Source organism: Aquila chrysaetos, chromosome 7 (genome assembly GCF_900496995.4).
Source record: "Aquila chrysaetos chrysaetos chromosome 7, bAquChr1.4, whole genome shotgun sequence".
Classification (NCBI taxonomy): Eukaryota; Metazoa; Chordata; class Aves; order Accipitriformes; family Accipitridae; genus Aquila; species Aquila chrysaetos.
In genome coordinates, this window is record NC_044010.1 from 19,065,942 (window position 1) to 19,087,226 (window position 21,285).

General features: G+C 36.2%; 1 long non-coding RNA gene across 1 annotated transcript; it reads left to right on the top strand.

Annotated features, from left to right (window-relative positions):
* Nucleotides 1-2,150: 2,150 nt before the first annotated feature.
* LOC121233445 lies at nt 2,151-20,705 on the top strand. Its single transcript, XR_005932882.1, has 3 exons — nt 2,151-2,251; nt 18,571-18,644; nt 20,638-20,705. It is a non-coding gene; the product is annotated as an uncharacterized LOC121233445 (long non-coding RNA).
* The last annotated feature ends 580 nt before the right edge of the window (nt 20,706-21,285 follow it).

Genomic DNA, 21,285 nt, shown 5'->3' on the forward strand with positions numbered 1-21,285 from the left:
GAAAGTGCTATGAAGACAAGTAAAATAGCTTACTCATAAACAGAATGCATCTATTTAAAGAAACAGTAAGTTTGGAAGTGAAATGTGGACATTGTTTTAAATCATGTTAATTTGTTACTAGCATGTCCTGCAAATGCTATGTCTATGCACACACATATTTCAATGGTCATAGACATTTTGTCAATGAGAAATTGAATAGTTTAAAAATTACTATCTTATGAGAGCACAGATTATTTTTTGAACTGCTTATAAATGTAAAAATACTAAAGCAGCTTCACTGTTAGTCTAGAACTGTGTAAACAGTTGGGATGAATAATTCATTTAACCAGTTTATTTTCTTTTACTCTTAACGAGTTATCTATGAACAGCAGAAAACTGTCTCAATTTTAAACATTTTGCAAAATCATTTTATAAGGAATTTTACTGGCAAGTTCTTGGCTTCCAGGTGGCTTACTAACAATACAGGTAGTTTCCCAAGAGTATTAAATATATCTATTTAAAAAAAAAAAATCTGAATACTAGTTTTCATTGCAAACAAAATTTCCACTTGTGATCAACTTCTCTTCAAAACAGAATGTTGCTTCTCAAGTGAACCCTCGAATGTTGTGAGCTCAAAATTCACTTCCAGCACACATTCTCCAGTATTTACTTACCTTGAAGTGTTTTCGCTAGCTTGTTTTGGGGGCTCCTGTAGAGAGTAAATTAATGTTTCACTGAGTCAGACTAAGCCATCTATTGGTCTCCTACAGCATTAAGAATCTTGAATTTAAATTTTTCTAGGGAACTACTCCAGGTATTCCAGGTGCTCCCAGCTTCCCAACTGAAGTGCCAGTACTACACTACATACAAGAGTAGCTACCTGGATATATTGGAACTGGTAGGTATCTTGCTCGTGTTAAAGAAAAATGACGAATCTTAAGGGAATAGAGTTACAGCACAGTGATTGTTGACAATGCACTAATCAAAGACTTGGAGTATCCATTCCCCTTAGGATCCTGAACTTCCTTGAAATCTTCATATTTTTATTTTCATTTCAATTAGTTTTTCATGAAATATGAAGTTCTAACCTCCCAGTGCTCTTCAGTTAAAGATCATAAAAAAACAGGGTCTTGAAGGGATCTTGCATATTTGTATCTTTTTTTGTGTACGCTTTTTTGGAACATTGCCTTGAAGAACAAACTTACTTGTAATTTTCTTTTATCAACCCTTTCTTTAAAGAGCTGTGAAGTACTTGACATAGAGTAGTGTTGAGGGAAACAATTTGGTTAAGGAAAATGACATAAATTAGGTATTCCTGCTGTTGCCACTTTGTCAGTACTCTGAATTGCCAAGTACGGATGCAGTGCTTTTTCTGTAATACCTCCTGTAGTGCTCCACAGCCTCTGTTGTAAGGCATTTAAGTAAACTGTTTCTAATGAGTACTTTTTATAGGCATTTATATAAAAACATGTCATCACCCCTTCTTCCATTTGCAAGTAAAGCTTGATGAACTGTTTGCTAGAAGCAATATTGCTAACTACCCTGTCCAAATAAAGACATTACAAGGTCAGTGACTAATTCTTTGGTGGTGTTCTTCACATCGTTGGCCCTGTACTGCATAGGCAGAAAGACATTTTTGTATTAATTCTAAAAGTGCCATGTAACTTGGCACTTTGGAAAATGAGAACAAATATTTCCTGTATAGTGAAACATAAAATTGTATGTGTGTCTATATATAGACAATATACAGGCAATGTCTCCATCAGTTTTTCCACTGGGAAAGTTGTTTTTTTCTGCAGACTGAAGAGCTTCTAGAGTGCACTTAATAGTTTGTCTTTGTTATATCATTCTATTTCTTAGGTCAGAGATGAAAATGTGGCCATGGCTCTGCCTGTCATAACTGGCATTGCTACCATACTTTTATTAATAGTAAACACTTCTCTCTTTTCTCTACCTTCCTCTCTTGCCTTCCTAACAATGTGCACTGCCTCCTGGGTGGCTATATGCATTCAATAATTTATTCAGTCTATTCACTGTGTCTTATTAAAATTTAAAGCAATTCTGTTGTAAGGGGTTTTGTGTATGTGTAGTTTTGGTATGCAGTCAGTCCACAAGTAAAAGAAAACAATCAAATCCTATGCTGTGGTTCTTGTACATGCTGTATAATGGTACTGAGGAGCAGCAAGCTGAGTGAATGCATTGGTTTCAGATAGAAGGTGAATGAAACACCAACTTTGACTGAGAAATCCAAGTTTGTTTCAGCAAAATTCAGGTAACTATTTTCCCTCTTTGTACCTCTCTTCTTTTTAAAATTTCTAAAAATAAAAACAAACACTCCTCCTCCCCCAAAATAAACCTTGACATATAAAGTAAAGACTTAGAGTCAGCAAAAAATGTATCCATTTCCTTTGTCATCCTGACCAGTGTCATGCAGTTGCAATAGTAGCAGCAGTTAAGGTAACATTATACTAACTACCTTGAGTACTGGTGACTGTTGAATCAGAGCAGAAAGGAGTTTTTTTCAAATGTCATCCAAGAAAGCAGAAAAGTATATGAGGGAGTTTCCTTGCACTGAGACAGATGTTGCTATATGTTGCCAGTTAATGTGTGGCATTGAAAATACTGTTAGGGAAAAAAGAACACACCATATATGTGAAGCCAATAATTTATTTTTTGTCCAATTAATATTTTAACAGTTTAATAGTCCAAATCATTAGTTACAGTGATACATTATTATATATAATAGCCTGAATTAATACAGAAAAGCCTCGATAATACCAATAATAATTTAAAATTGCTATACAGGAAAACTAACAGTTACCCTTTTCTTTTGTGCCATATTCATCTTTCCAATGTCCTTCTGGGTCCTAAGGTTGAACAGCACCTGTATTCCTTTATTTTGCTGGTGTAACCTTTATTCCTATCTGCTAAAACAGAGATGGCTTCTTTGGTATCCTAGAATCTCTCTGCCTAAATATTCAAGCGTTTTGTGGCTGAATACTATGTCAGATCTCCCTCCAATACTTTTTAGTTACTGGATATTTCTGTGTATTTGCATCTTTCCTTTAGGTCTGTCTTCTCCATCTATATTAAGGTACTCTATATTCTGACTTTGGGGTTTTTAGAAGCCTGGTACAATGATGCAGGAGATCCCTTCTCATTCCGTGTTCTCTGTGAAGCAGAAAGGAAATTTCACTTGAGGGGTGAGAAACTTTAATAAAATAGCTTTAATTTGGAGTCAACTTAGCAAATGAAAACCAAGCTTTCTTTAGGACAGCAAATAAGAAGACAAAGATCTTACATCTGTTACTTTTGTTGGACTATGTGTTTCTTGTTGCATGCACTGTAAAGACCAGACATGCCACATCTCACACAGAGCAAACAGTGTTTCTATTGTTGTCATGTACAACTCGTGAGGGAGGGCTATGCAAAGAGGTCCAAAAAAACTGAGAGCCTACCTCTTCCATCTTGTCAGTTGATGCAGCAGAGAAAATGCAAGTGGGGAAGTAAAAGCAGCCCTCACGTCACCTGGTAGTCAACAGGGACTATACTGTGTCCTGGTGACCTGGAAAGCCACAGCTGTTGTGTTTGATATTAAAATGCCACCCTTCTGTCCAGGTCCTCCTGCTACCTGCAGTGGGGAAGTCGTAGCACTTGCGTGCAGCAGCTTGTGCACCCTGACACTACCATCTCCCCCACCTATTGTTTTTTATGAGAGTAGAACTCAGATCAGCTACCAAGAGGTGATGCAAGTTTTGATAGTTTCATCTCAGCACAGTACTTGATTTCCACTGCCTAAGAGCTAAAATAATAATGTTGTTCTTTCATTGCCACTCCAAATAAAACATGTCAATACTACTGATATGTTCCCTGCCACTTCTTCCTGCAGCAGGCTTGGCCCACATGAGTCAGTTCTCAGTTTTTCTCAAAGTGTTGATCTCAGTGCTTAGATATAAGCTTTTACCCTCTTTGTTCCAGAAATTAAGATGTTTATCTTCAAAACCATGAGTACAAAGAATACTCACCTGCCTTCCATGAGGTCTCAACTGCTTTGTGGAAGGGCATAATTTAAACTACCAATGTATTAATTAACTAATTTAATTTTTTAAAATTGTAGTCCTGTGCCTAAAAGATCAAGGAACTTGACTGCAAGCAATTTAATGCATTGTTAAATAGAGAGCTATTTTCTATCCCTGTTCTTCCATTATAAGGATCACATCCAATGTGCTACCCAATATCCATTATTTTAAGGATTGCTAAAGACACAAACTAAGTGAACCTGGAAGATGAAATGGTTGGTGTGGTTTTCACTGATTTGGGCAAAACATTCAATCTGGAATCTCATTTGCTTTTCATTCAGTTGTGGAAAATATCTCATTCTGGATTTTTCAGATCAGGCTGAAAAATGCAGAGCTACATATCTGTTGAAATGCAACAAAAAAAAAACTGGTAGAAGGCAAAAAGCATGTAATCTTGTTATTGGAATTTCTATTTCTTTATAATTTGATCAAGAACAGTTGTCTACTAACATAAAAATTTGTTTCAGGTTTAATCTTGGTAAAATTTCTAACATGAAATTAGGAAGACTTCATCAGTTGCCAACAACATCTTTAAAATAGTTTACAGAGTACTAATCCTATATCTTTTCTACATGGAAGGGCCTGTTTCTTTTTGGAGAGCTCTGTGAAGCCCATGGAGTCTTTATTTATCAGATACGAGTCCAGTGACTGATACTTTGGAGTTAAGTAACATCTCCTAGGGAGTGGTAGAATGCCTAAAAGGGAGATGAATTCTGCTGATATTTGATGGAAAAGGAGGGATGATGGACAGAGGAGACCAGCAAGCAATCTTGAAATACGTATGCTTGCATATTTTTATCATGCTTTGGGATGTTTCTTTTTATAATTATAAAAATTTCTGTGCCACAAAATACAGGAGGCATATCAAAATTACATTACTTTGTGTCAGCTAACTTTTCTAGGTTTGCTAATAATTTCTGGGTTTGCTAGTCACCAATGAATTGCATGTTGGGAGTACACACGTCACAGGCTGAAATAAAACAGTCTGGTTAAAGAAATTTTTTTTGAGCGGTAAAAACTTTTTTTTAATGTCATGTGTGTTTCTTATAAAATCAGAAATAACTGAGGAAGAGAAGCTGTTACCAAAGTATTACGGTCAGCTGGACAGTGGATGAATTGGGAACAGCTAGGCAGAAGAGCTATGAAAGGTAGGTGGTGGGCACCTCACTCAGTGATGTGGCAATAGAAGTGGGGACGAAGCTGCCTTCATCACTAGGGCTCAAGGAAGTGGGAAGCAGCTGGCCGATTAAGCAGTTGCCAGCTAGGACTTCATCATGCACAGCTCAAAAAAGAAAATCTTTTCTGAAGTATAAGCACCACTGCATATTTTGTTCCTCATTCTCCTTTTCCCCCTTCTTTTTCTCCCTTTGATGCTGTGCTGTTTTGTAAGCCATTTGGATTCACTATTTAAGGAGGAATTTTAACTCATTGAGCATCTATAATTTTTTTTTTCAGTCTTTGTTAGTGACACCTAGAATTTGAAACTAACCCATGTTGCTTGCAATCAGCTCCTGGAAGAATAGTTACATGTAGTATACCATACCTCAATGTATGTGTACTTGCAACTTGAATAAACAAGCTGCTGTATCCTTTTCACAGACCTGTAACTGGACATAGAAGGACTGAAGCTCATATTAAATAAAGCCTTTGGGGTTTTTTATTTTATATAAATATATGTTCTGTATGTGTATATCCATATGTAATCCTGCAAGTTCTTTCTTAGCTGTCACACAGTGAAAACTCCAAGTTCCTGAGCTGCTTTTCTAAGTGACCTGATACGGTTAAAACAGCTCCATGCCAGACTTGCATATTGCTCAAAATTCATGAATAAGCTTAAAGCTCAAAAGATGCTGTCAAACAGCCTCTGAAAAATCAGTCTATGCACCTAACATGGGGTCAGAATTAGCAGACTTGCTGTTTTCCTTTACTCTGTTTATATACCTGCCTAGAAATCAGAGCTGGATGTCAGAGGACAAGCTTTCCCTCTTCTTGAGGGAATTCAAACTTAAACTCTCTCATGTCGGGAGAGTTTCCAAATCAAGTTAATGCCTACCCTGGAAGGAAGATGTCCTCCAGTAATAGCCTTCGTGTCATCCCACTTCCTACCATGTACTTCAGCATTAGTTTGCCCATGAAACAGTTCGTGGGGGACAACAGTCTAGTTTCACAATCACCTGAGGTAGGAGGTAGCTCTTAGGGTTCTGGTTCTAAGGACTACTTGTGCATTTCACATGAAATTGCAATAGGATAAAATAAATATCTGCTGTAGCAGAATGCAAACTTGAACATAGGCTTCAAACTCTTTGAGGAGGAAGCTTTGGGTTTTAGGGTAGCTTTTTTTCTTTTTTTCCCAAACCTTTCCAAACCATTGCTTTTTTAATCACATTTTCATAGACTTGTATTCCATAACACTTCTAAGGTAGTATAAGTGTGAGTAAAACATAATGACATAGAAAATGTCATTCTGAATGTTATGGGTGAATCTCATACAATGCCAGGCATGCAAGGGGTTGAAAAATGGATAACCTATAGCTGCTGCTACTTGGAATTGACTAATTATGTTTAATGGGATAGCAAGGCTCAAAATCTTCCTCTGACAACCCTTACAAGTACAAGAGAAATAACTTGGGAAAACAGTAGTCTTTAAGACACTGAGCTGCCGGAAGCTTTTTAGCAGGTGAGAAAGAAAGGTGACTTGTCAAGGATTGTTCAGGGAAAAAATATAAATAATTCTTTATTATATTTATATTCTTAATAGGGTGTTCAGTTAGTGATGTGTATTTGGAAATAATTTGACTAGCTTTATGGATCAAGAAATTGATGTCAGTATTGGTGAGAAGAATGGAATCAGGCCATTCAAATATTTCCTAAGCAGCTGCTCTTCTTAGTTTTCCTACATCATATTCATAGAGGAATTCTATACTGATATTAGGGTCAAACTGAGGCCGGCCTTAAGTTAACCCTGAGCCACGAGCTTAGGACTTCCTCATCACGCATTAACATTCACGTCACTGGGGAGGGAGGTTCTCGTTTACAAAGCAGGACCTTTCTCAGAACTGGGCTTTTGATACAATGTTTGCTTTTCCAGTCTTGTCTCTATTTATAAACAGTAAAGGGTACAAGATGTAAGAGAAGGTACTGAAGGTTTGGATAAAAAAAATGGGAATCTGGGATTATAGCCAGTGGACTTCTGTGCTCAAAGCCTGTAAGTAAATCCCCACTATCCTGCAGGAAGGGCTGAAGAGACATGAGGAAGCACTTTGGTCAAAATCCATAGATGAAAGTTTAACATAGATTTATAATTGAATTGACAGCCTCTAGACAGTGACATGGCTTGGCAAGCTAAAGTATAGACACTAAATGTGCAAGGGTCCTAAAGCAGTTATAATATGACACTAGCTGTGCAGCTGCACTTCAGTCTAGATATTGAATAATGCTCTTATTTCTAGTGTTGCTAACCATCTCATTTCAGTTTTTTGCAATAGCTTTTTGTGTGGATCTCTTCCCTGCAACAACCAGAGAATAAACATATCCTGTGACTCCTAAGCCAAATATAAAGATCTATTTACCAGTTGTTTCTAGTGAACTACTTGCATTCAAGCTTTCATGATACACTTTGTTTTCTTCTTTCAGTCCCTTCGCCCTCATAAAGAAAAGCTTACAGCTTTGCTTTTCCATAGTTGTGTAACAGAAAGGGGGTAAGCAGACATTGCACACAGAGAGACATAAGAAATAAAAGTATATTTTTAGAAAGGTGGATTTTTCTGGAATAAAATAGAGATCTCTAAGGGCTAAATGATGTTCTTTTAAATAAATATTGTATTGGTAAACATGTTGTGCTCTAAGTCAAAAACGCATATGCAATGTACCTTTATACAACATAACATCTAAGATATCACTAATAAACTTCGTTTGGTATTTTGAAAGTGGTTTTGTTTTACTTACAGCTCTGTCAACATTTCAACATTTTGTCATATTGGTTTTTACACTACATATTGCTCAACATTTAGTTGTGAGTATTCAGTGCTGGGTATTTAGCATATGTCACCCAGGAGTAAATGAAAGGTAAAATTCAACCTGTTGGTCAGTTAAAAAAAAAAAAAAAAAAAAAAAAAAAAAAAAAAAAAAAGCCTTTCTGTTTGCTGTGTAAATTCTTTTTGATCGATGTAAGATATCCAGAAAGGTGTTTGTTTTGTTGAAAAAAAATTGGGAATTGATGGGTTCATGAAATTGTGTGGTCCTTTTGTGTGGTAAATGAAACTGTAGTTGCAGATAGTCTAATTTTCTGACAAATATTTTGTAGTACAGTAATACTTTATAAGGGGAAATCTTAATTTCTTTTTTTTTAATAGATATATATAAGTGAAAACGTGTGATAAATTTGATTTGACACTTTCATTTTTCTAAAACAACATTTACATACAAAGCTGTTAATGATAATAATAGCCAGCTATTTTTCTCACATAGACGATAATAATTTTGAAATAGTAATCACACAAATGTAGAATTATGCTGATATTAAACAATTGAAACCTTCCTTTGACCAAAAGAAGGAATTCAGCTGTGATTACACAATGCTCTTTTAATTAAAAAAGTATGCATCATCTTTTTTAGTATTGACTTTCATTTGTTATTTCATCTGAAAGACTTTTGCATGGAAATTAGAATTCCCTTTCTAGTTGAACGAATGCTAATAAAAGTGTTCTACAATCACTCACCAAAGTTTTAACTGAAGTCACTTTGGTTATTTTTGCACCCCAAATGTCATTTTCCCCTCTAAGCATCCCAGAAAACAGGGTTACTGGAGTGAATATTTCCAAATGAAGTAAATAACAAATATTTGTAAAAATTTTAAGTATTCCTTCAGCAGTAATCATTCAAGAAGATGATTAATCTGGGAGCTCATATACTGCAAAGGTAAACATCAAATGCACAAATCCAATTTCATATATCAATTAATTCTAGTGACCTTCTTGTATCCAAACTACTATGTAACTCCTGGTCTGCCACCTGACATCCGTGACACTTCCCTCCAGCAGTGTCATGTTATGAGCTTGAAGATAGTGAATGAAAACAAAAGGTGCAACCTCATAAGGTAAGAGTTTACTAGATATTAGACTGAGAGGTAGGATTGCAGGGGATACTGTGTTCATACAACTTGAAACAAGTACTTCTGCAAGCAAGTAAATTTCTCACCTAGGCACTCCCAGTGAGTTCAGCACACCAGAATAAAGCCCATACACAGAGATGCTTCCTTCTGGCTGATTAATGTTGGGCTCTGAAATCTCATCTATCTTAGGCAGATTTTCTTGTGGACTATATTTTTTTTTTTTTCTGAGTTCTCTTTAGTGCAGCACTATCAGTTTAAAGTTGTTTGGGTGGTTCAAATTTGTTGCTCCCTATCACCATCTAACAAAATAATAATTGCATCAAAGCTCTTCCTTTAAAAATAAATAACCTAAGAAATATTATCATTTTAAGAGGAAAAAAAGGAAAGGAAATTGTGCATTGTTTTATGTTTGCTGTGAAATATTGTTGTCCTTCAATGTTACAGTCATGTAAAAAATAGACATTTGTCATGATCTGTTCCCTTGAAGTTGAACTTCAGATTGCTCTAATGCAAAGGGAAAACCAAACACTGTAAAAGTGTAAAATGGAATTCAAATGCTGTGTTATGAAATGGGATGAAACAAAATAAAAGGGTTGCTAAATAATGGTATTTGGGAGATAAAAATTATATTCTTTCCATATAAGTTTTTAATGATTGCTATGTACAAGTACCATGCTCTGTGAATTATGGCAGGAGAAGGACAGGGGAAGAAATGTTTCAGGTGGACATGTGTTAGATTTCTATTTTGAACTGAGCAGCTGTGATGAACCGTCATACAAATTTTTGCAAACTATTCCTGATATCATGACATAAACAAGAGATGTTTCTAAAAAGAAAAGATTCTACCATTTGGTAAATAACTGTAAATTTGCATATGTTTTGAATTAGGCAAATATATTCTTTGTTTAAAAAGAGTTTCTCAAAGTAAATAGAGGTTTTGTACTTGGAGTTAGTTTACTATCTTTCTATCTTTCTTTTTCTGTTAGTTGAAATGTGTTGGCTTTTTTTTCTTTTTTTTTTTTTTTTTTTTTTTTGCCTGTTAGGACTATATGTTATCATCAAATTCATTGGCATATTGTTATTTTTGGTTCAGGTTTTATGCTTCAAAACTGTGTTCAGCTTCATCTAAGGAAAACTTTTTACTGCTTAGCTCTAACTGATGATAAAAGCTACTACATGTAGAGAAGGATGGATTCCCCCAGCTTATCATTATGAAAGATCATTGTAATTTAAAATTAAATTTAGGAGCTAGAATGAGATTAAATTGAAAGCTCAAGTAGAACATTAAAGAGAACTCCATCTAAATACCAGTATGATTTTAAATTCCAGTCAAGGACTTACTGTTCTGTTCTACAGGCCCAGTCACAAGTGTCTGGGATACTTTAAGAAAATAGTGTAATAATTCAAAAGGAAGAGACCTACTAAAGCAAAGAAAGAAATTATTTAAAAGGCAGTAACAAAAGATGGGAGAAAAATAAAATATTTTATCATTGTGATGTAATGCCAAAGAATTTTGTGTGTTCTTTGTTAAATAGGGTAATTGATCTCTATCCCAATATCAAAGTTACAGCGAAGTTTTTCTAGGTAGTCTGCTGAGGCTGGATCATCTAGTTCTGACTGGGTAAGCACAGCAGCTTTTGGGTCATCATAGCTATGTTTTAAGCTAGCAAACAGCTATTTCCTAAGGTGTTACAGAACATTTGAAATACAAATGCCATACCTTGTTCAATTCTATATGCTAAGCCACAGGAACGGCCTTCAGAAATGCTTTTCTTTTTACTTAAAATTATGTGATTTCCTTCTCTACATGTCTAATTTGCACCATCAAGGAAGAAAACTTGCATCATGTCATGGAAAAAAAATTAGAAATTGCTGTATCTTCCAACTTCTGGAACATGATACTTAGGGGCAAAGTTGATACAGTAACATTTCCCATAGCATCGTGCCCAAACTGGTCAACAGGTTAGGCTAATAGTAAGAATTATGGCCTCTCTGTTTTCCATTACTAAGAAATAGTTAACCATGTCTCACATGAACATGAATTACTTCTTTCATCAAGTGGGCTTTTACTCATCTTGCTTGTTCACTGAGAGTTTCTCTGTTGGGCACAAGACCACAAGGGAATTTAGATAGCCTGGCATCTAACCACCTGAGCATTTGCTAAAGCATATGTGCTCTGTGATCATGCAACGGCATTGCATAGCCTTCTTAGTAGCCAGTGCTTGAATGCAGTAAACCCAGAGGATTTTCAGAACAGCTTGAATTCAAGCCTCCTGCTTTTCCTATTGACCATGCTGGCACTTCAAATCACTTGAAGAAAAAGCCTGTAACAACTTGTCTGCTGGCATCAACCACGTGTCGCTATAAAGCACGGACTGATATACAGCAGCAGACTTGGGCTGACAGCGCATGTGCTCAAAGTGTCCACACTACAAGAAGACATGCTCTTTGACATGTGCACTGGGAGCTGACAAGAGCTCGGCTTCATTTCCTGCTGCGGTCCCAAACTCAGCCAAAGCCTCTACCTGCTGACCTCTGTGCAGCCTATCAGTTGTAGATGTCAGGTGATCTAAAGTTAAACTCGAACCTAAAATATAATTTAGACACAGACCCTGACTTTAAAGCTGCTTATCCTCTAGCAAAATTTAGAGCTCTGGGATTAACAGCCCCCTAAAATGCCTAAAAAATCCCCTAAAATGTGTTTGGTTTTTTTTTTAAGAAACCAGCTTATGATTTTCAAGATTATCACAGACCTCTTATGCAGTGGTGAGAGAGGAAATACTCTTCTGGCTAAACTTTGAACCAAAACCCAGGCTCTAAGGTAACTCATTCAAAAATGAAGCAAGAGGTCATGTCTTTTTATTTCAGAGAAAAGGCTCAGTAGCCGTGATCCAAGAGGAAGGGTTGTGTAAGCATGCCATACTGCACAGATGGGATCTGTTGGGAACATAGCAAAGCATCCCTCCTTCTCCTTTCCCACTTCCCAAAATCTGGACTTGACCTGTGCTGCTTGTTTTACCTGTGCTTTGAAGGGCCAACACAGGATTTGGGAAACAGGGCTCAATTCCTTTCCCTGCCTGAAGAGAGTTCAATTTACATCTCCCAAAGTAACAATAAGCTGACCTGGGTCAGGGATGCTCTTGTTTCTTCCTGCTGTAGCTATTTCACTTTTCGTGGACTACTTAACCTTTCAGTGAACCAGTGACTTAGAGCAAGAGTACAAGTGGGTGAATGAATAAGAATGAAGACAATGCTGTTACCTTGTGCTTGGGACCTTGCTTGAGAAATGGGTATTGGTCCAAGAAATAATTGTATTTCATTTTTTCCCGAAAAGTCCATTTGCTATAATTCCCAGAAGTTAGAAGATTGGTAGGTATATCCTAATTGACAGAGATGTTCTAGCTGGAGTAGGAAAGGCAACTGAATAAATTACGTAATCTGAGCAAGTTGGAGTTTTATTGGACTAAGCAGTAGATTCCAGTTTAGTACTTAAACTGTAGGTTAAAAGAAACAAAAAGTGTTTGTTAATGCAGCAGATGAACCAGACCCTGAAATATTTTATCATTAAATAAATTTCACCCGTAAATTAAGAGGGGATGACTCCCCCTTGATTAACTAGTTACTTTCCTGGAGCTAAGATATTAGCAAAGCAGTAACATCAAAGGTTGCAGTTGTTTCTGCTGTGAAATGGGATCTTAATGTTTTTGTCATTGTTGAATATGCTACTTAGATGTTATATATTTTGCTCTATTTATGCAAGTCAACTATCTGTAGACTTAAAACAAGTACTTCGCCTTGTGAGAGGTATCTCTAAGGGGTACAGATAGCTTACTCTTGTGTTGTGTTCTTTTTCAGACCCATTGAAAGTGCTAAGGGATCATTTGGAGGTTGAACTTCGTACCTTTTCTTGTGCAAATAGTGTAATTCTCAATTCGATGTGCAATTCTGAGGCTGAGCTGTGGGAAAACCTTCTTCCAAAGCCAAGAAAAGGGCGACCACCAACCCTAGGGTTTTGCATGAATGATCACTAATGATTGAATCCAATGGGATTATTCCTATGAAAAAGGACTGCAGGATCTGAACCGTGAGTACTGTATAGTGAGGACTTCATCATTCTGTGAAGTGCTCTTCATATCTATTGTCCTGTAGGGAAAAAATATTCTCCTGTAATAGCCTAACCCTCTTTTGAACTGTCTATATGTTTTGGACATTTTAAGTGTTCTGCAACTTGTCTATTGTTCTCCTTCCTAAATTCTTCCCAGCTGGGGACAAAATACAATTTTAAATCAGAAACTTCATTTGTTTATTTTTAATTCTTGCTCATAGTTGTGTAAAGTAATCATGAACGCTGCCTTAATTATACAGGGGAGTGATTTGTTTGACTACAATATTAAATGGTCCTTTCCCTAAAAGAGCTGTTACATTCCTAGTCTAGTATGCCAACTGGAATTTTGTTTGGTTTGTTTTGGTTTTTTATTTGGTTTTGTTGTTTTGGGGGTGGGTTTTTTGTGGGTTTTTTTTGTTTTGTTTTTTCTCTCAGCTCTCATAGCTCCTCCTTGCGTGGTTTTTAGAGGTTGTGTAAAACAGAGTGCACAGAGTAACATTTAACGTTGTGCCTACAGAATGACAAAATTACTTTATTCTTTGAATTACTGCTGCTTACTGCCAGTACGTGATCCTACCAATCCCAGTTCTTCATTCTACCGAAGAAGAATGCCTTGGTATAACTGTAAACACCTGTACAAATAATATCATAAATGTCTTTTTTTTTTTTCATTAGCCATTTATATGTCTTGTCAATCTTTCCTTTTTTGCTCCTTTCCCTCTCACTAGTTTACTTTTTTTCACAGTCTCTGCAGCGTCTTTACCTTACTTGTTCACATTTGCCTCTAAACAATCAGATGGAGCACTTTTACAAGCTGTGTATTTTAAATCCCTCAATGATAGCTAATGTTTTCATTGCTTATGTATTCACTTTCCTGATAAGGTATTCTACAATCATAACAAATTAAATGAGTGACATACAGTGTGCAGTTATTTGTTTGCTCTTTGACTAGTTACAGAGAAACAGCTTGTACTAGACAAACAAAATATGTAACTCTGAATTACTGCAGTATTGCCAAGCTAAAGGTGCAACAGTTTACATAATTTTGTTCCTGTTTCTGAATGCTGTAGTAAAGGTTGTCATTCAGCTTCCATAATGACTCCTAATTGGCATCTGTGGAGAAGTTCTTTTAAAAAGTTTGTCTTGATCTAATATTGTATATTTCATACTCCATCTCAATTAATAATGCCTGCCTTATCTTTTCAGGAAAAGTGAAATGAAGTCCTCTGATATGTTTTTTGAGCAACTGGAGGATTTTTTTTTTTTTTTTAATCTAAATCCCCAAATCAACTTTATAAAACATTTTCCTTCATCCTAATCAGTACCCTTGGTGATTCCAAGAAAGAAATTTCCAGATTTGCAGTATAGTTAGTCTTTCTGAGTGGTCAGAAGGAAGCTTATAGCCAATTGGTTTTTTCTCATTTTTTTTCCTCTTTATTGCTTTCTTTGCAAGAAGAAAGTCTCCTGTTGTGTCCCTGTTGATTGTTCCCCACCTTTTGCTATTCACGCCTTGATTGGATTTCTTACCAATTTTGTACATCTGTAAAAATGAGGAATAGCATCATCTCCGTTGTCTTCCTGCTATGTATGTTTTAATTGTAGAGGTTTAATTTTTGGAACTTATTAATATTTTTTGTCAACAATTCTAGCCTTCAAGTCCACAAAGATAAGATTTCTTAGATGAGGTGAATAATATTCCTGCTCCACTGCTCCTACAGAGTATGAATACTGCAACACATGCAGAGCAAGAAATACAGATGCTCATCACATATGTGTCCTTGCTCTTAAGATTGTTCTGGAAAGCCAATCTTTGGCTCCTGCTCTGCAAGAAAACAGGGTCAACAAAACCATTCACAATGGAGCTGGATTAAGACAAACTTTTGCACTTCACAAGCATATGGCAATAAAATTACTTTTGAACGGCACAGAGGCAATTCATTAAGCTTATGTGAGGTAACTTAGATTAGGCAGACAAAAGAGATAAGGGTCCAAAGAAAGATAAAGAAATAAAAAGGATCAAAAAAACCCATATGCAAATGAGCTACTATGAAACTAAATCGGGGGTGAGGTATGAAAGAGAAAGACCATAGAGGGAGGTAAAAGTGATGCCAGTGCTAAGCTGGATTCTTTTCCATTTAGATTTTTAGCCTGCCTTTTATTTAGAAAAGTAATCCACTCCCTGTTAAGCACCAATAGGGTTCCCTTTGTTCCTCCTTTTGCCATCATATTTGGCTTTTTTTTCAGAAGGAGGTCTGCCATTTATCAGCTTTTTTACGGATGTTATTTGGCAATTTTTTTCCTTCAATGGGAATCTGAAAAGTGTAGGTATTAATGAATATACCTTTGTGAGGAGAAGGTGGGGTCATAGATAGCAGTTGATTTATTTTAACAAGGCTGGTATTTGGCAACCCAAATTTCAAAAGAAATCTGAAAATATTATTAGTTTGACATTATTTCTTGGTTGTTTGAGTTTTTTTTCTTTCAGTTCACATTGCCTGCAGCATCTTATATCTTTCTCCTAACAAATGATTAAGACAGGTAACACTGAACTTCCCAAACAAGCTGCCTGACTGTCAAGTGACTGTCTCCATTGACACAGCACATAAGCAAACACATGCAATAGAATTGGCATCCAAATAACCAGACAAGCTGTCCCTATTGACAATTGCTCCTGCCTCAGCATATGTATTGTCCTCTTGGATTATCCCATCTGCAGCTGCTTCAGCTCTGATGCCACGTCATCATTTACTTGCTCCAATGGTTCCTCTTCAATAACTGAACTCCATCCTTCATGAATTGCATTTCAATGTCTGTGCTGGAACAAGCTCTTCAGCTGCTTATGGTTCCTCCTCTACTGACATTATTTAAACAGTATCTTCAGGAGATGCCAGACTGCTCTTGCATATCATCATGATTATTTTTTAAACCTCACTGCACATAAAACTACAAGATAATGATGCCCTTCAATACAGAACAGTAGGAAGTACAGAGAAATTAATTTCTTCTTATGAACCTTTAAAAAAGGCCTCACTGTGCTTTAAAGCATTGTCTTTGAAGCATTGTCTGTGAATTTGGGAGCCAGGAAAACACTCAGGATTTAGAAAGGTAGGAATAGCAGTGGGAAGACCTGTAACAAAACTTCAATAAAAATCATAGCAGAATAGAATATTCCAGCTTCCAAATCAACTGCTACACTTGCAGTTTATGTGGAAATCAGACTCCCTTTAGATTCAAATTCCTTTGTAAAACTTGTCACTTCTCTATGCTGCTACAGCTAGTAGGTGAAGCAAAGGATCACGCAGGACAGCTGGATGACTTGTTTTGACTCTCTGTCTGTGAAAAAATGTTGAGTTGGAACTGCTCTGCTAGTCTGCCTTATGACCATATTGTCATATGGTTTTCCACAGGTGAAATTCTTCTTGAAATCAGAGGTTATTTTAATATTTCTGGATTTTACTTCTTTAGCTAACTGTATGTATTATTACGGACTATATCTAACAAGAGATTTGCTCACCTTGTTCACGATGTTGTTAGGACTCATGTGCTTACATCCAAAGCTGGGCTGCAGCTGAGGTTTTCAAACTGCTAAGTACACATCTGACTGTACTCCATGATGCATTATTAATGTTAAGATTCCCCAATGATCAAAACAAAGTTTTCCCTCATCTCCTTCCTTTCAAAGGTATCCTCAAGACACAATGAATCATGTAGTATACAACATGAATTGCTTTTTTCTTTTACATAACCTGAGGAAATGCATACACAATCCCATCACTTCCTTCTTTGCGACACTGACCTTGGATGGGGAGCATCTTCTTCACAGGGTATGTTCCCACTGCCAAGCCATTTTGAGCATTCACATTATAATAAGGGCTCTAGTTTCTTATGGAACCAAGAGATGCTGGTTATGATGCCGGAAGGAAAACACATCTTGACTTCTATCTTATGTGAAGACAAAGTAGATATATTTCCTGAAAATGCTAGGAAAAGAATTTTAAAAACACCACCTTTGAAATTCATCTCGGAAAGCTTTTTGCATTGCATTCCATGGATTATTTTAGGAAAAGGTCCATCCTCTAAAAAGATAATTTAAATGGCTACTTGGTTGAAAGAACCATCGCAGGGTAAACCTGTTGCATATTAAGTATGGGGATTAATACAACTTAGGGTCTATATTGTGATTCGTATTTGGCTTTACAACTTTATTTCTTTATCCAAAATAGCAATATGCTAAATTCTAGGGATGGCAGCAGGAGAGCAGAGATTTGTTCTATATTTGATTTTTCCATTTTTATCTTTTACCTATGTGTAAGAAAAAAAAGTCAGTTGATCAAAGATAGGATTAGCACTTTTTTTTCTAATTTAAAACAGGATTTTGGAGATGTACTTCAGTTCTTCTGGAATGCAAGGTGGCTTCCCAGAAATGAGCAAGCCCTCTGTAGTTCAAAGCAGACAAAATGGATAAATGTGGATATTTCCAAGACCTTCTGAGTCGAGCCTTTTTCCCTCTCTATATGAATGCTAATGCTCATATTCATTTTGTATGATCCTGCCCTTCATTCTTGTTTTCTCTTAACCCCTGATTTGTTCAGAGTGCCAGCTGTCTGTTCCCTTTCCCCTAAATTGTGGATGTATTTCTGCTTTGTTGTACTAAAATAATCTGCGGTGATATGTGATGATTTGAGATGTAGAGAGAGAGTGTGTGTGGACTTCCATTTTTATTGTATACAATGCTCTATTTACAGTACAGTGTGGCAGTGATGGTTGTCATTGCCTGCTTACCTGGATATCTCAGAAGTGATATATTAATTCTTAAGAGAGTTATGCTTTTTGAGGGATTTTTTAAATCTGCCAACAAACTGAAGTACCATTGTAACAACCTCTCAGTTGTTCAAATGCAGTGTCCTTAAGAACTTTATTAAAATGGCTAGGGTAAGTAAAGTGGTAGATTACCAGGTGCTCTACATAGGTGGCAAACATCTGTTCAGGCAGAAAGTGTAAACTTAGAAACCTGGGTTGACGGACTTAGACTTTTGTCACAAACTCACGAATATTTCCTTTTAAGGTCAACGCTGAAATCACAGATTATCTTGTTACGGCATGTGTTCACTGCAAGCTGATGTAACCATATCATCTTCAGGCAGCATAGTACAAGCATGTAAACAAAACTTGTTTGATCTGTGCTGTTTTATTCTGGATCAAAATACCATAGGTTTCAAATTGACTTTTTTTTTTTTTTTTAATCCTTGGAATAAAAAAAAAGGCAGTTCATATTTTTTTTCCTCTCTGAGTTGCAGCTCTAATCCCAAACGGGCAAGGTCCTCATACTTAAATACCTGACTGAATGCCGAGTAATTCTACTAACTTCAGTGTAAGTCTTGCTTAAAGCCACGTATATTTCTGTGTACTTGGGACTAGATTTAACTCAATAACTATCTGACCTACTTTACAAAAGAGCACGCTTTATGAATTTTTCACCAATATTCATGTATATATTTTGTTTCCTTGCCAAGGTATGCATTAATGTAATTAACATTGATAAATTCAACATATTTGCGTGAGTGATTTCTATATGGATAGGTGATGGCTCTCAAAGCTCAGGTTCTTCAAGTGTGGCAGCTCAACCTTTGCATAAAATAACTGTATATCATTCAATAAAATATGTCTCAGAGTGGAATGAATCCCTAGCAATCATTCTTATTTTGTGCAGAAGATTTGCTTTTTGAAGGAATACCAGGGGAGGACAAGAAATACTCTTGTTCTGTGGCATGCAAATGGGGCTGTGCTGGTAAAAATTACATATGCATGTGTTTATAGTGAGCAAATTCTGATCTGCTTGAAATTGGTGGAAATTTCTGTAGTTTTAAAGATTTGGCCCATAAAGCAGGCAAGGAAGAGACACAAAAACTTTGGTGAATTTATTTTTCATGCTGAGATTATGGGCCTGAGCAAAATCTTGCAGAGTTCACATGGCTCTAAAATTAAAATGCATTTATATGTGAATTTGACTTAGAGTTATAAAAGTAATCATAATTCTTATCTTTTTTAATTGTGTGCATTCAAATTCATAACAAAGGTGATGGTGTGGTATCGACATACCTGAACTTATTAACACAAGTAATTCCTTTCTCTTTCTGAAAAAAAATTGACTAACACAGTTACTTAACTGTGTAGCTGTTGCTTTATTGGTCCTGGAGGAATCCAAATTTTGTATATAAGCTCCTTAGCAAGACCTCAGAAGACCTATTTAGATGCCTTAAGTTAACATGTAAGTTCACAAAGCCCAACCTGATATACCTACCTATTAGTTTGGATCAAAGTTTGTAAAATAACAGAGAATAAGTAGAGCTGACAAGGAGATAAGATTTTCCATTTTTTTTGAAATTTCCTGCAAATGAAATTGTGATAGTATCTTAAATTTTTTTTTAAAAAAAAAAAGAATCCAAATCCAACTTAATGTTAAGTTCTTTGCAGCTTTAAATTACTTTTTTTGTTGTTTTACATGTATTCTTAAAAGTTTTTAGTAATAAACCAACATTTCTAAAAATGACATCCTCCTGATTTCAGCATTGTGAAAATACTTTTTTTTTTTAAATCAGTGCATTTATCTGAACATTTCAATTCAGCAAAACAACACTTCGTAGGGGAAAAATATGTTCCAGAAAAAAAGGAAAGTGAGAGCTGAAAGGATTGAAAATAAATTTGTAGTGAGTTTTTATGTGGGATGTGAGAGAGCCTGAAAAAAACAGATGTAGCAGCCTGCTGAGTATTCTGAGACAGAAAGAGAAATATTCAAAAAATAATTTCAGTGTTTTATGCATTCCCAGTATTTATCTGCCTTAAATCACATCAGAGTATTTGGGGTTTTACACATCATAGGAGCATTTATTTATTTATTTATTCTTTCTTTTTTTTTCATTCTCCATAATACTGTTTGGGGTACTGTACCTATTGCTTTCCAGACCAGTGGTCGAGTCTCTTAGGCTATGTTTGCACTGTCAATTGTAGCAGCATTTTAATATGTACTTGTGCTCCTTTGCCAGACCTAGTGTCTGTCACCACAATGGGGATATTGGAGAGATTAGAACTCGCCTGTGTCATGAAACACTAACATGACAATAACAGAACTCCCCCTGATTTGAATTTTTTTACAAATCTTACCTGCAGGAAACTCCCCCTGCCTACATCTTTTAACTCCACCCTCTTTTGAATTTATTAGCGATGACTGAATTATTCTCTAAATTTCTACATTCTCTAAAATTGAGAATGGTCTAATGAAGAAGGCATAAAAGCAATGCCATTTTCTTTCTAATTCATCATCCTTTCTGATTCCCTAAAAACCATATCTGTTCTTCATTTCACAGTAAAATCGAGATCCACAAAAGGGACCTGATTATTTAAATCAACATTTCTGACCTTGCACCGAAGAATCACTGTGGAAACACCAGGCAGGAATACCAGAAGAAGGGATGTAGGAATGGCACAGCTCTACAACATCTACATTAGTAAGTCATCGAGATCTGGGTGCATTTCCATGCAGCTTCTCAGCACCTCTGGGATTAGGAAGAGGATAGCTTGCTCAAAAGACTCAAGCCATCAGGAAGCAGTGGTAAGAAGGTGAGGCATGACTGAAGCTTTATGACACCCAGATAAGAGATGAAACAGTAAGCAGATGATAGTGACTCATGGAGGTGAGATATGCTAGAGAGGTAAAACTTCCTAGTCACCATCAGCTCTGAAAGACTAAAAAAGGCACAAAAACCAGCATGCTATCACCAACCTTAAAACATTCCAGAAGACATAATAAACCCCAGATAGCCACCATCCCTCCTCTTCTGCATCATCCCAAGGAAGCCTAGCTGTCAGGACTACTTGGACATATGTCTACTGGTGTGAAAGCCTGTGAGTGAAAACAATTTTCTTTTAAAATAAAATCACTTTTGCTACCAGAGATGCATATAGAGCTTTGCTATTCTGCTGCTACAAGACCACAATCTTACTTGCTTTCAAAA